A 14,850-nucleotide genomic window follows, 5' to 3' on the forward strand; every position below is an offset into this window, starting at 1 on the left:
GCACAAACCAGATGGGATGGCGTATTGCTGCAGATTGCTGTGGTAGCCATGCTGGTTAAGTGTGCCTTGAATTCGAAATAAATCACAGACAGTGTCACCAGCAAAGCACCCCCCCCCCCATCACACCTCCTCCTCCATGCTTCACGGTTAGCATGATGGCGCCGACATAGATGGTCACCTCGCTAAGAGTCCTTATGAAACTATGCAGTATTTTTGTTTTTCCACTGTCGGAACTAGAAGCACAAGCATTTTACTACACTCGCATTAACATCTACTAACCATGTGTATTGACCAATAAAATTTGATTTGGCATGTGGAGATCATCCGTTCACCTACTCTGCTTCTCACAAAGACACAGCGGTTGGACTCATCAGACCAAAGGACAGATTTCCATTGCTCATGTTTCTTGGCCCAAGCAAGTCTCTTCTTCTTATTGGTGTCCTTTAGTAGTGGTTTCTTTGCAGCAATTCGACCATGAAGGCCTGATTCACGCAGTCCCCTCTGAACAGTTGATGTTGAGATGTGTCTGTTACTTGGGCTGCAATCTGAGGTGGTTAACGTTAATGAACCTATCCTCTGCAGCAAAGGTAACTCTGGGTCTTCCTTTCCTGTGGCGGTCCTCATAAGAGCAAGTTTCATTATACCACTTGATGGTTTTTGCGACTGCACTTAAAGAAACTTTAAAAGTTTCTGAAATTTTCCGGATTGATTTACCATGTCTTGAAGTAATGGAGTGTCATTTCTCTTTGCTTATTTGAGCTGTTCTTGCCATAATATGGACTTGGTCTTTTACCAAATAGGGCTATCTTCTGTATACCACCCTTACCTTGTCACACAACGGATTGGCTCAAACGCATTAAGAAGTAAAGAAATTCCACAAATGTGACCCGATTCAGGAAACTAGGCGTATGTTTCAAGTCACGGCTTCACAGAAGAGCAGTTTGAACATAAAACATATTTTTAATAATAAACTTGTATGCCATCTGTAAAAACCAATAAAATTGTTAAATTACACAAGCCTTGTCGGTTAAGCCACAGAAAAAGTTGGCTACCTTCCCAATAGCCATGATTGGCTGAGATAGTGAGCTGGACATGCTGAGAGAGGAATTCGGATTGGTCTGCCATAGAAGGCTTCTGTCTATTTGAGATCGTCAGTCTGTGTTGGTAATCCTGTCAAACGCGGCTTTTTTAATATTTATTGTGTAGTGGAGCGGAGTAATTGTTGCTCTCCACTTTCTGGAGGATCAAGTTTTGAAATCAGTGGAATTAGAGAATGATAGCTAAAGAGATGGAGAAAACCACCTGTCTCTGGATTACATCTTCAAATTAAGGGCAACCGTGGCATGGCATTCCTGACAGGGAGACGCGTCCATCATGCATGACGTATACAGGTAAGATAGCTAGCTACATTTTCAGATATTATACGTTTTCTAAATATGATAGAAAGTGGTTTCATTTCAAGCTAAAGTGTACTGTTAGCTAGCTAAAGTTAGCTGGCTGGCTCCGTAGCTGACGTTATTCGTTTCCCAGAGCCGTTTGCCATTCTAGTTAGAGCCTAATGTTAGCTAGCTAATATTGAACATGTTTGGTTAGCTCCCAGCACTGTGGCATTGTTGGCACTGTTCATTGTTGTTTAACTAGCAAACGTTACCTGGCTTGCTCGTTAGCTAACGTGACGTGTGTACAACACCCGTTAAATATGGCCGGTGTCAGTAAACGTCTGCAAAAAAGCATAATGAAATGTCCTCTCACTGTCAACTGCGTTTATTTTCAGCAAACTTAACGTGTAAATATTTGTATATCTTTGAAAGACAGGGTCCTGAAAAAGGGACATTCCTTTTTTTGCTGAGTTTATATATAAAAGTCAGTGTTCGCCATGGCCAGCGAAGAGCCCGGATCTCAATCCCATCGAGCACGTCTGGGACCTGTTGGATCGGAGGGTGAGGGCTAGGGCCATTCCCCCCCAGAAATGTCCAGAAACTTGCAGGTGCCTTGGTGGAAGATTGGGGTAACATCTCACAGCAAGAACTGGCAAATATGGTGCAGTTCATGAGGAGGAGATGCACTGCAGTACTTAATGCAGCTGGTGGCCACACCAGATACTGACTGTTACTTTTGATTTTGAACCCCCCCCTTTGTTCAGGGACACATTATTCAATTTCTGTTAGTCACATGTCTGTGGAACTTTATCAATTTATGTCTTAGTTGTTGAATCTTATGTTCATACAAATATTTACACATGTTAAGTTTGCTGAAAATAAACAGTTGACAGTGAGAGGATGTTTATTCTTTTGCTGATATATATATATAAGTTCTGCCCCACCTGCCCTGAATGACGGGTCGACACTGTCAGTAAGTATTAAAGCCTAATAGCACAATTTCAGCCAGTAGAGCTGATTCTCATATCATAAACCCTTTTCCTAATTTATGATCAGATGAAGCATCGCTGGCAGCTCAAGGACATCCCTGCAGGAAACCTCCACAGTGATGTCACGGCCTGTCTCACAACAAGACTATAAACGTGTAATTACAATTACTCGGCCATCTTTGTTTACACAAATTACGCTCAAAGCACTCGTTTGGATAAATTACTATCCAATGTAGGTCTAGTGCTCATAATATACAATTATTTGATTACATCACACCAAACACTTTAATACATCTTATCAATGTCTTACTCAGAGGCTGCCTTACCATGGCAACTGGGGAAGGAAAAAGGGACAGGGTGTGAACAGTGTTACTGCAGAGTGGGGTGGACATAGTAACTCTGCCTGCATGCTATTCACAGCACATACTGTCCACACGGAACTGTAGATGCAGTGTAGCTGTGCCATGATCCTAATGTGGGGATCATGTGACCAAGCTGGCAGATTGAACGAGGCCTTTGGATAATATGCATTTGGAAAGGATCCATCATCCATCCCAAAGCATCTAAATAATGGAGCAGATTATCTCTTCTAAAACCATGCTGGAATTACCTCATATTCATGTCTTGCCACTGCGAGGATTTTTCATTTGTTTAATAAAATAATCACACACACACACCAAAATATAACACATCTTATCAGTATTATGTGCTAGTACACAAACATACAACCTGATAATTCTGATAAATGTTGAGAATTATGAGCCATGAATGTATAGCCTATCTGAAGAGTTGAATAATAGCCAAAACGGGGGAGCTATTGTAATAAGATGTTTAGGTCACACTAGTATACATTCAGATCCTGCAGAATAAATAATACATTGTAGTCTAGACACACACACAAATAGCTTGATCAGCCATCCTTAGCCCTAAAACAATAGCCACGGATGCCTGGAGTTGTACTAGTGAGTCTTATCAGCTGCAGCACTAGGGMGGCTCCGGGTCCTAATTTTCTGTTAGTAACACTCATCTGGAGCCTGTGTACCTCTCCCCGACTGCCTGCTGCAGCCACACTTAATTGAATGAAGCTTGTTTCTTCAATGGCTCTACAGTCGCATACAGAGGCATGTCAGTTTAGCACAGCAGCACTATGCTGACTCTCCTAACAGACCCGAGCGGATATAGAACAGTGGGAATAGGATGTTTACTTGGCTTAAAGCTTTTTGTTTGACAGTATGCATCAATAACACGTCATATACACAATCCTATTAGTATATTAGGTGCTAGCATACAGGACAAAATTCATCTGAACAAAAATAAACGCAACATGCTGGTCCCTGAAATAAAAGATCCCAGAAATGTTCCATATGCAAAAAGAGCTTATTTCAAACATCATACATATGTTGAACTAACAAACCATTGAACTTCATCATTCACTTTGGTAGTTAAAGTAGAATTGACAGCGGACACAAAATCTATGGTTGAAAAAAAGATTGTCAATAGAGAACATAGTTTAAAATGGGATGCCATCAAACTTCCAGAACTGCTGCCCCATACAGCACAGTAGGATATTGGCCCATATAGCTCACTGAGTGCCGGCAGTTTCATACGGATAAGAGCTTGGCTCTTGGAAAATTGAATACATGCCATCTTTATTTACGACAGAATCTGTTTGTCTATGAAGAGTACCAGTAATATTTCCTGCATTATTGTTGGGATGGTGGTGGAATCACACTATTCCATTTGCCTTCATGTAATAATTTCGTCATTTATCATACACTTATTCAGAGCAACTTACAGGAGCAATTAGGGTTAAGTGCGGCTTGCTCAAGGGCACAGACATATTTTTCACCTAGTCGGATTGGTGTTTTCAAACTAGCGACATTTCAGTTACTAGTCCAATGCTCTTAACCAAAGTCATCCTGTCTGGTCTTAAGAGCAGATTATATTCTATCAATATTATATGGTTTTGTAATTTGTTTACCAATAAGCCCCTCACCATCATATAAAAAAAGGTAAATGAACAATGACCACGGTTAAACTCACAAAAATGTTTAACTGGCCTGGTGCCACCATGTTTCCATTTCTTGGCAGAATCATTTTGTGACTATTCAAATTAATGAAGTAACATTTTATATTCTGTTTCATTGGAAAAAATAAATGAAGAAAAAATACATTTTACAAAAAATATATATGAACACTAACGGTATTTGTCGTACAATATCAAGTGCGTTGGTTTCCTAGCAAGGACGGACTTTCTTCCCTTCTCTGCATTCTCTACGACTGTCTTAGCCTGAACATTTCATTTCAAATGAATAAAAAAAGTAACGTGTAACAATGTCAATGGGCTAAACCTCGTCATTGTACTCATCGGAATTGTCGCTGGAGCCCCAATGGTCGCACTCTTCCAGAGAGATTATGGAGCTGAAGCTATCCATGGAGAGGTCACTTGCTGCTGCTACTATTGCTACGGTCTTCGTGGATCACCATCAGCTCCCCCCGGCTGGGCTGTGTGGAAAGACACAGTGGAAGGCATCATGAGCCTTCATAGACCCACACTGACCTGGGTCGTGTTCGGTAGGACACACCATAGCAAAATGTATTGCAACGGAAAATGAAAATCTGTTATTGGACAGGTAGCTCCCCATTTAAAAACGTTTGCTCCCTACTGAACACGACCCTAGAATTCATGGGTGGAGATGTGGCAGATGGTTGGATGTTTCTGAGTGAAAAGAGAAATCAAAACGAGTGCATAGGGAATTGCAGGGACCATAGCTCTATTTTTCCACCAAGTAGATATGGACCCTGCAATTCACTTAAACATCCATATATTCATCCACATCGCTAGCAATGAATTTCAACAACCTCTGCGAACCTAGGAGCAGGGTGAACATACCTCTCACCTTTCCTCTCGGTGATGAGCGCCAGGCGACGCTGCTTCATGTCGGGGATGAACTGCTCCACACATGCGAACGGCTCTGCGACAGGATGGCCTGCCAGCAGATAGGGCACTCGTCCTTCCGCTTACGCCACTCTCTGATGCAGTGCAGGCAGAAGCTGTGGGCGCAGTTAAGCGTCTGCCTGTAGGGGAGATATGAAAAAGGATCGAAACCAAACAACTCTGATTAAAGGCCCAGAGCAATCAATTATGTTTTACCTGTATTTTGTATCCTTGTACAACAGACGAAACTAACACTGTGTAAGCACAAAAATATTTGATCTGTGTTATTTCCTGATAGCTGCTGGTTAAAAAATACAATCTACACAGTATCGTCTAATCAACATGTTTTGCATGCTTTGAGTTTTGGCTTGCCTGGTGACATCACCAGGTGGTATAAGTTTAATTAGACTAATAAAGAGAGCGCCAAACCTCTCTGCCAATAACAACTAGTTTTCCCCTCCCCACTCAGACCACTCTGACAGCCCTAGCGAATGTATTAAATATATATTTTTTGCTATTTCTATATAATTTTTTAAACCATTTGAATGGTAAACCTTTACAGTAAGGTACTAAATTGTTACCCAGAAATGTTTTGACATTCAGATAAAAACATCTGCAATGGTCCTTTAAGGTAATCTTTCATTGTGATAAAATTGGAATTACAGATTGAGATTAAGATTACAGTAAAGCATCTTCCAGTCAGAAGCTATAATTCCAGACAGAGAAGTAAACTGAACAGTACGAGACACTTATTGCTATCAAATGGGAATGATGTAAGACTGATAAAAATATTTACCCTAATGAAGAGCTCAGAACAAATGATGCATTGAAGTTCGTTCTCCAGCACCTCCGTCATTTGCGTTACCACCTCCTCCTTTTGAGCTCTCGCCTTCTCCTTCTCTTCCTGCAAGACAAAACATTGGCTTGAAACCTCACCGATTTATTGTCATCCAGGTATGTCAAGTGAAGTCAGTAATTCAACTGGGTTAGGAAATTAAATTGAGTGAGGAAGTCACACTGGGGGTAGCTTACTTTTGTCACCTCCAGCTCTTTGTCTTTGGCCTTGAGGATGTCCTCAAAGCCTTGTCTCGAGAGTGCAATTTCCTCGATGCTATATGGATTGCAAACAGATTGGTTACACTATTATGGTTACATCAGGTTAATACAAAAGCGGAATGTTTCCTGTTGCTTACCTCTTGCAAAGCCTCCTCCAGCTGTTTTTTCAAACCATCCTCTTCATGCTGTGTTATTTTCACCTTTAAAACAAACATATGCCGGTATGAACACCTCATTCCAAAATCATGGGCATTAGTATGGAGTTGGTCCCCACTTTGCTGCTATAACAGCCACTCTTCTGGGAAGGCTTTCCACTAGATGTTGGAACATTGCTGTGGGGACTTGCTTCCAATCATCCACAAGAGCATTAGTGAGGTCGGGCACTGATGTTGGGCGATTAGGCCTGGCTCGCAGTCGATGTTCTGAATACCTTTGGGATGAATTGATGGGGTTGAGGTAAGGGCTCTGTTCAGGCCAGTCATGTTCTTCAAACACCGATCAACAAACAATTTCTGTATGGACCTCGCTTTGTGCAGGGGTACATTGTCATGCTGAAACAGGAAAGGGCCTTCCCCAAACTGTTGCCACAAAGTTGGAAGCATAGAATGTCATTGTATTTCCCTTCACTGGAACTAAGGGGCTTAGCCCGAACCATGAAAAACAGCCCCAGACCATTATTCCTCCTCCACCAAACTTTACAGTTGGCACTATGCATTGGGGCAGGTAGAGTTGTCCTGGCATCTGCCAAACCAAGATTCGTCCGAAGGACTGGCAGATGGTGAAGAAACTTGAATAACTGACTTGTTGGAAAGGTGGCTTCCTATGATGGTGCCACGTTGAAAGTCACTGAGCTCTTCTGACGTTTGTCTGTGGAGATTGCATGGCCGTGTGCTCAATTTTATACACCTGTCAGCAACAGGTATGGCTGAAAAAGCAGGATCCACAATATTGAAGGGGTGTCCACATCCTTTTGGCCATGTAATGTACCTTAAAATATTTTTAAAAAGGGGCGTGGATCAGAAAACCAGTCATTATCTGGTGTGACATCTCCTTCACAGTGTTAAATCAGGCAGTTGATTGTGGCTTGTGGAATGTTGTCCCTCTCCTCTTCAATGGCTTTGCGAAGTTAACACGCCGTCGTACACGTCGTTCTAGAACATCCTAACATGCTCAATGGGTGACATGTCTGATGAGTATGCAAGCCATGGAAGAACTGGGACATTTTCAGCTTCCAGGAACTGTACACAGATCGTTGCGAGATAGGGCAGTGCATGATCATGCTGAAACATGAAGTAATGGTGGCAGATGAATGGCAAGACAATGGGCCTCACGATTTCATCGGTATCTCTGTGCATGCAAATTGCCATAGATAACATTTTATTGTTTTCATTGTCTGTAGCTGCCCACACCATTACCCYGCCGCCACCATGGGGCACTCCCTTCACAACTTGACATCACCACATCCCTCGCCCACATGACGCCATACGACAGGTACAGTTGAAACCGGGATTCATCCGTGAAGAGCACACTTCTCCAGCATGCCAGTGGCCATCGAAGGTGAGCATTTTYCCAGTGAAGTTGGTTATGACGCCGAACTGCAGTCAGGTCAAGACCAAGGTGAGAACGATGAGCACGCAGATTAGCTTCCCTGAGACGGTTTCTGACAGTTTGTGCAGAAATGATTTGGTTGTGCAAACCCTCAGTTTCATCAGCTGTCCGGGTGACTGGTCTCAGACGATCCCGCAGGTGAAGAAGCCGGATGTGGAGGTTCTGGGCTGGCGTGGTTACACGTGGTTTGCGTTTGTTAGGCAAGTTGGATGTACTGCCAAATTGTCAAACGACATGGGAAGCGGCTTATGGTAGAGAAATTAACATTAAATTATCTGGCAACAGCTCTGGTGGACATTCCTACAGTTAGCATGTCACATGCATGTGCCTTCAAAACTTGAGACATCTGTGGCATTATGTTGTGTGCCAAAACAGTACATTTAGTGGTCTTTTATTGTCCCCAGTACAAGGTGCACCTTTGTAATGATCATGTTTAATCAGCTTCTTGATATGCCACACGTGTCAGATGGATGGATTATCTTGGCAAAGAAATACTCACTAACAGGGATCTAAACAAATCTGTGCACAACATTTATGGCCATCTTTTATTTCAGCTCATGAAACATGCGACCAACACTTTACTTATCGTGTTTATATTTTTGTTCAGTCTATATGAATGGAGAATAAATGTCAGATATATATWTTTTTTTGGTCACATACACATCTTTAGCAGATGTTATTGCGGGTGTAACGAAATGCTTGCGTTTCTAGCTCCGACAGTGTAGTAATATATAGCAAGTAATATCTAACAATTTCACAACATATACCCACACAAATCTAAGTAAAGGAATTAGGAATATAGAAATATATGGACGAGCAATGTCAAAGCAGCATAGACTAAGATACAGTAGAATAGAATATGGTATATACATATGAGACGAGTAATGCAACATATGTAAACATTATTAAAGTGAAAAAGCAGGAATTGTGATTTGTCAGATCCCGATATCACCCAATGAGTCTCACCCAGAGGAGCTTCTCAGTCTCGCTGATGGACCTTTCCAGCAACTCCATCCTGTGAAGCTGGCCCCAGAGCAGCTCCAGCTGGCTCTGCAGCTCCCTCACCTGCTCCTCCTGGTGGGGGTCGCCCTGCTGCCGCTCCCCTTCCAGGGCCTCCACCCACTGCTGGGTGTCATTCATCCGCTCCCGCAGCACCAATTTTCTGCCTGTACGTAAGTCAGTCAGACAACTTTAGTTAGGACCCATGAGCACTAAAATGTGAAGTTCATAGGAGCATGTCAAATTGGGTGTCAAATGAGACTACTTTTTAATTTTATTATTAAGGCATTTCCAACCATTTTCAATCTTTAAAATTAGGAACGAGCAAAGACTGATTTCTGGCCAAACATATGTTAAAAGTATTAAAGACCCAACGTGGCTGTAATCTCAAAATCAAATAATTTCTGGGTAACATGGAACTCTTTGTTATTGGTCTATTAACGATTTTACTGCATAGTGATGGGATCATCCTTTTACAGCCTTAAGGCTGCGTTGAGACAATGACTTATCAATGACCCAAACCCAGCTCAGTTCAGTTAATCCCTATCATTGTGTCGCTGAGTTGTCATAATGCTTCAGCAAATGTACATTATCCCAAGGGCGTTGGTAGAAAATGTAAGTAACTTAATGTCCCTTTACCGCCCCGAATGCCTCTGCTGATCCTACAGCTATTGTATGCAGTAACCATGTGCCTATGAACCGGAGTTATATGGTTAGCACTGAGGCGATGTGCCCTAGCAGGAAGTCCACTGTATGCAGCTCACACAATGCACTAACATAAATAACATGAGCATGTCTACCTCTGCTAAGCTTCCCAGTAAAGAAATTGAAATAATCAAGCAACACAGAAAAGTGCTAACAATAGCCCACGTTAACTTACTGTGCATTCGTAAAGTATTCAAACCCGTAGATTTTTTCCACATTTTGTTACGTTACAGCTTTATTCTAAAATGGACTAAATATTTTTTCATCAACCTACACACAAAACCCCACAATGACAAAGCAAAAACAGGTTCGATTTTTTTTTTTTTTACTGAAATATTACATTTGCATAAGTATTCAGACCCTTTTCTCACCTGAGCTCAATTGAGTCTCATAGCAAAGGCTCTGAATACTTATGTAAATAATGTACTTTATTTTTTTGTAAATACAAACATTTCTAAAAACGTGTTTTCACTTTGTCAACATGGGGTATTGTGTGTAGATGAGGGGAAAAATACATTAATACATTTTAGAATAAGGCTACAACGTAACAAAATGTGGAAGAAGTCAAGGGGTCTGAATACTTTCCGAATGCTCAGCATGTAACTTAAGAAACAAGTTTCATGAAATCAATAATTTTCTRACATTGATATTGTGACAATCTCTAAAACTCACTTAGATTAAACCTTTGATGATACAGTGGTAGCAATATATAGTTAGAACATCTACAGAAAAAACAGAAATGCCAACAGAGGTGTTGCTGTTAATATTCAGAACCACATTCCTGTAAAGCTTTGAGAGGATCTCATGTTAAATACTGTTAAGTAATATGGCTACAGGTTCATCTGCCTCACCTAAAGCCCATTCTTGTGGGAAGCTGCTAGTAGTCTGTGATAAACAGAAAGATATATTTTCTTGGTGATTTAAATATTGACTGGCTTTCATCAAGCTGCACACGCATGGAAAAGGTTCAGAATGTAAACAGCTTGCAACCTGGTTCAGGTTATCAGTCAACCTACCAAGGTAGTTACAAACAGTACATGAATGAAATGATCAACATGCATTAAATCAGATCTTTACAAATACTGCAGAACTGTGCTTTAGAGCAATAGCCAAATCACAATATAGTAGCCATATCTACGAAAACCAAAGGCTGGGCCTAATATAGTGGATAAGAGGTCACACAATAAGTTTGTAGTGATTCCTATGTTGTTGATGTAAATAATATTTGTTGATCAGTGGTGTGTAATGAGGAGCAAAAAAAGTGTTAAATCCCTGTGGATTGATGAGGAATTCAAAAAAAATGTATGGTTGAGAGGGATGAGGCAAAAGGAATGGCAAATAAGTCTGGCTGTACAACCGATTGGCAAACATACTGAAAATTGAGAAATCTTATGACTAAACTGAAAAAAGAAAAAGAAACTATACTATAAAACAAAGACAAATTATATAAAAGAATGATAGTAAAAAGCTTTGGAGCACAAATCAAATTTTGGGCAGAAAGGCACTCGGCTCAATCATTCATTGAATCAGATGGCTCATTCATTACAAAACCCAATGATAATACCAATGAATGATTTTAAAAATAGGCAAGATTAGTAAATTTAGGCATGACATGCCAGCAACAAACGCTGACACTACACATCCAAGTATAACCGATCAAATTATCAAAAGACAAGCATTGTAATTTTGAATTCTGTAAAGTAAGTGTGGAAGAGGTGAAACATTTTTCTACCAACAATGACAAGCCACCGGGGTCTGACAACTCAGATGGAAAATTACTGAGGATAATGGCGGACGATATTGCCACTCCTATTTGCCACATCTTAAATCTAATCCTACTGGAAAGTGTGTGCACTCAGGCCTGGAGGGAAGCAGAGGTCATTCCGCTACCCAAGAACATTAAAGCGCCCTTTACTGGCTCAAATAGCCTACAAAATCAGCCTGTTACCAACCCTTAGTAAACGTTTGGATAAAAATTGTGCTTGACCAGATACAATGCTATTTTACAGTAAACAAATTGACAACAGACTTTCAGCACGCTTATAGGGAAGGACATTCAACAAGCACAGCACTTACACAAATGACTGATGATTGGCTGAGAGAAATTGAAGAAAAAGATTGTGGGAGCTATTTTGCTAGACTTCAGTGCGGCTTTTGACATTATCGATCATAGTCTGCTGCTGGAAAAACGTGTATTATGGCTTTACACCCCCTGCTATATTGTGGATAAAGGGTTACCTGTCTAACAGAACACACTTTAATGGAAGCCACTCCAACATAATCCAGGTAGAATGAGGAATTCCCCAGGGCAGCTGTTTAGCTCCTTAYTTTTTTCAATCTTTACTAATGACATGCCATTGGCTTTGAGTAAAGCCAGTGTGTCTACTGTATGTATGMGGATGACTCAACACTTTACATGTCCGCTATTACAGCAAGTTTAAATTACTGCAACACTTAAAAGAGCTGCAGTTAATTTCAGAATGAGTGGCAAGGAATAAGTTAGTCTTAAATATTTCAAATACTAAAAGCATTGTATTTGGGACAAACCATTCACTAAAACCTATACCTCAACTAAATCTTGTAATAAAAATGTTGGGAAATTGAGGTGACTGAACTGCTTGGAGTAAGCCTGGATTGTAAACTCATGGTCAAAACATTTTGATATAACAGTAACTAAGATGGGGAGAAGTCTATCCATAATAAAGCGCTACTCTGCGTTTTAAACAACACTATCAACAAGGCAGGTCCTACAGGCCCTAGTTGTCGCATCTGGACTACTGTTCAGTCGTGTGGTCAGGTGCCACAAAGATGGGACCTCGAAAAATTACAATTGGCACAGAACAGGGCAGCACGGCTGGCCCTTAAATGTACACGGAGAGCTAACAATAATATGCATGTAAATCTCGCATGGCTCAAAGTGGAGGAAAGATTGACTTCATCACTACTCGTTGACATGCTGAATGCACTGAGATGTCTGTTTAAACTACTAGCACACAGCTCGAACACCTATGCATACCCCACAAGACATGCCACCAAAGGTCTCTTCACAATCACATAATCAAGAACAGACTGTGAGAGGCACACAGTACCACAGAGCAGGGTTCCCCAACTGGCGGCCCGCAGGTTTTACTTGGGCCCCCAAGTTTAAGCAAAAAAGTAAATCCTTGTGGGACATAAGACTGTAAAACCACCAGGAAATCAGCTCCAAGTGATTTTAATTTAAGAAATCTATTCCCATGTATGATCTAAAATGTACCTGGTGAAAGCCAGCCTAATGATAAGCTTTCACCATATTGTTTTAATTGTCAAGTATTTTCGTAATCGGTGCAGACAAAGGGGAGGACAGATTTTTGACAATTGAGAGATATTCACTTTTACTACATAAAACCTGTCCAAGAGGTTAGACATGAGTGAAGCACCAGCAGCAATAGACGTACGTTTGCAAGTTGAAGACTTGCTATCAGATTCCCGATAGGACATACTGATTCGGCAGCGCCTCGAAGACATCAAACCCAGTTCCAGCTCCAGTTCATCAGAATTCAATTTCCTCTTACTCTTCTTGGTTCTGGAGGCGGTGCAGGCCACTTCACTAGGTCCCATGTCCATTGGCCGTCGTGTCGTTGCTTTAACATACAGTGCAGTCTGGATATCATTAGGAGGCAGCTTGGGGACACGAGCTGGTGAGTGACATTCAAGCCACGTCCAATTGTAACCTGAGACAAGAGTGGAGCTTAGGCCAGAGAATTTGATTTATAGTAGCTCCTGTTATATTAGCTTTGCCAAGAAAAAGTGTTAACAAGAAACATATGCAGACAGCAGAGTAAGATTCCATAGATTTTTCTATCATAGAGAAGAGATGTGATTTTATTGTGATGTTAGCTAGTTAAACAAGGTGGCTTATGTCTTGAACTAGCACCACTAAAGTTAGCTAGCCAACATTCGGTTTGTGAGAACTGCGACTAGTGTTAGTCATTTGTACACATAGGAGGCTACTCCGTTAGCCATGGACTAGGCTACCCCATTCATAGACGCTAACTGCTTAAGCTCTTATTCACGATAGCATCTTCTGACCGGGGGAGATTTGTTAAGTGCCCCAACGCTTGCTCTAAACATTAAAGACCCACCTCAGAAGAAGTTACCTCACCTATTTTGTGTAGTTCCTGTCCTAGAGTGGAAATGCTCTTTCGGTTCCACCTCAAAGACTGACACAGGTTGCGAATACATAAGGAATTGGGGGTGGGAACGTTGTGGTGATTTCAACAAATAAGGCATTGACTGACAGCTGTCAGTGTAACTAGCTAGCATGCTAACCTTAGCTAGCTAATGAAAGTTGTGGACACCATTTAAGACAGGAATACTGTAAGTCAAGTGAAAATAATTATTTCAGAAAAAGACAACCAGCCTACAGTGGTTCCTCCTTTAAAAGTTGCGAGCTTACGCCGCGAGACTTAGAGGTACCCAGTGTCACGGCTTCATTGCTTCAGACCACCACAGGGGGTTAGAGCACTCATTATGCATTTGGGTCCCACGTTTTTATGTGACCAATCATATAGAGTGGTTCCAATGACGAATTTGACTTTATGCCACCCGTCGCTGGTGACTTTCTTCAGCAAAGATGTCTGACAAAAACATTACGGTGGAAGCAAATGTAAGTAATTATAAAGTCATAACGAGTCAAGCAAAAAAATGTAAAATTGAGAGGAATGTGTTAGTTAATGTGGAGAAACGATGAAAAAAGTACATTTACGAAACTCGCATTTTTAGCAGGTTTTTTCCCAGTCCTATCCAATACCAGGTGTATCCAACTGCATTATTTGAATGATGCTGTGTCTGCATGTATGTATTACAATTATACACTTTCAACAGTGTTTACCACTCCTGCTCCTGGGACATCAATGACTACACATTGTAACTATGCAATAGACTAGAAACATGATTTAAGTAAAAGAAACATGATTTAAGTAAAGGCTGATTTGTAATTCATATATACAGAAAAAAACAGTACACTACACTTCCTATGCATATCTAACTCCCTTCATCTGCATTAATCTGAAGAGCTTCTCCCAGCCATGTAGACGATTGAAAACAGGGCAGCAAAGTTTGTCACCAGAGCAGTTTAGAGCATATTACTATTTGCCTGTGAATAACCAGACCTTCATACAAACTTGCTATGCTG

General features: G+C 41.1%; 1 pseudogene; it reads right to left on the reverse strand.

Annotated features, from left to right (window-relative positions):
* Positions 1-4,553: 4,553 nt before the first annotated feature.
* On the reverse strand, positions 4,554-13,274 carry LOC111971215 (E3 ubiquitin-protein ligase rnf8-like; annotated as a pseudogene).
* Between the last annotated feature and the right edge of the window lie 1,576 nt (positions 13,275-14,850).

This window comes from Salvelinus sp. IW2-2015, linkage group LG13 (assembly GCF_002910315.2).
Source record: "Salvelinus sp. IW2-2015 linkage group LG13, ASM291031v2, whole genome shotgun sequence".
Lineage (NCBI taxonomy): Eukaryota > Metazoa > Chordata > Actinopteri > Salmoniformes > Salmonidae > Salvelinus > Salvelinus sp. IW2-2015.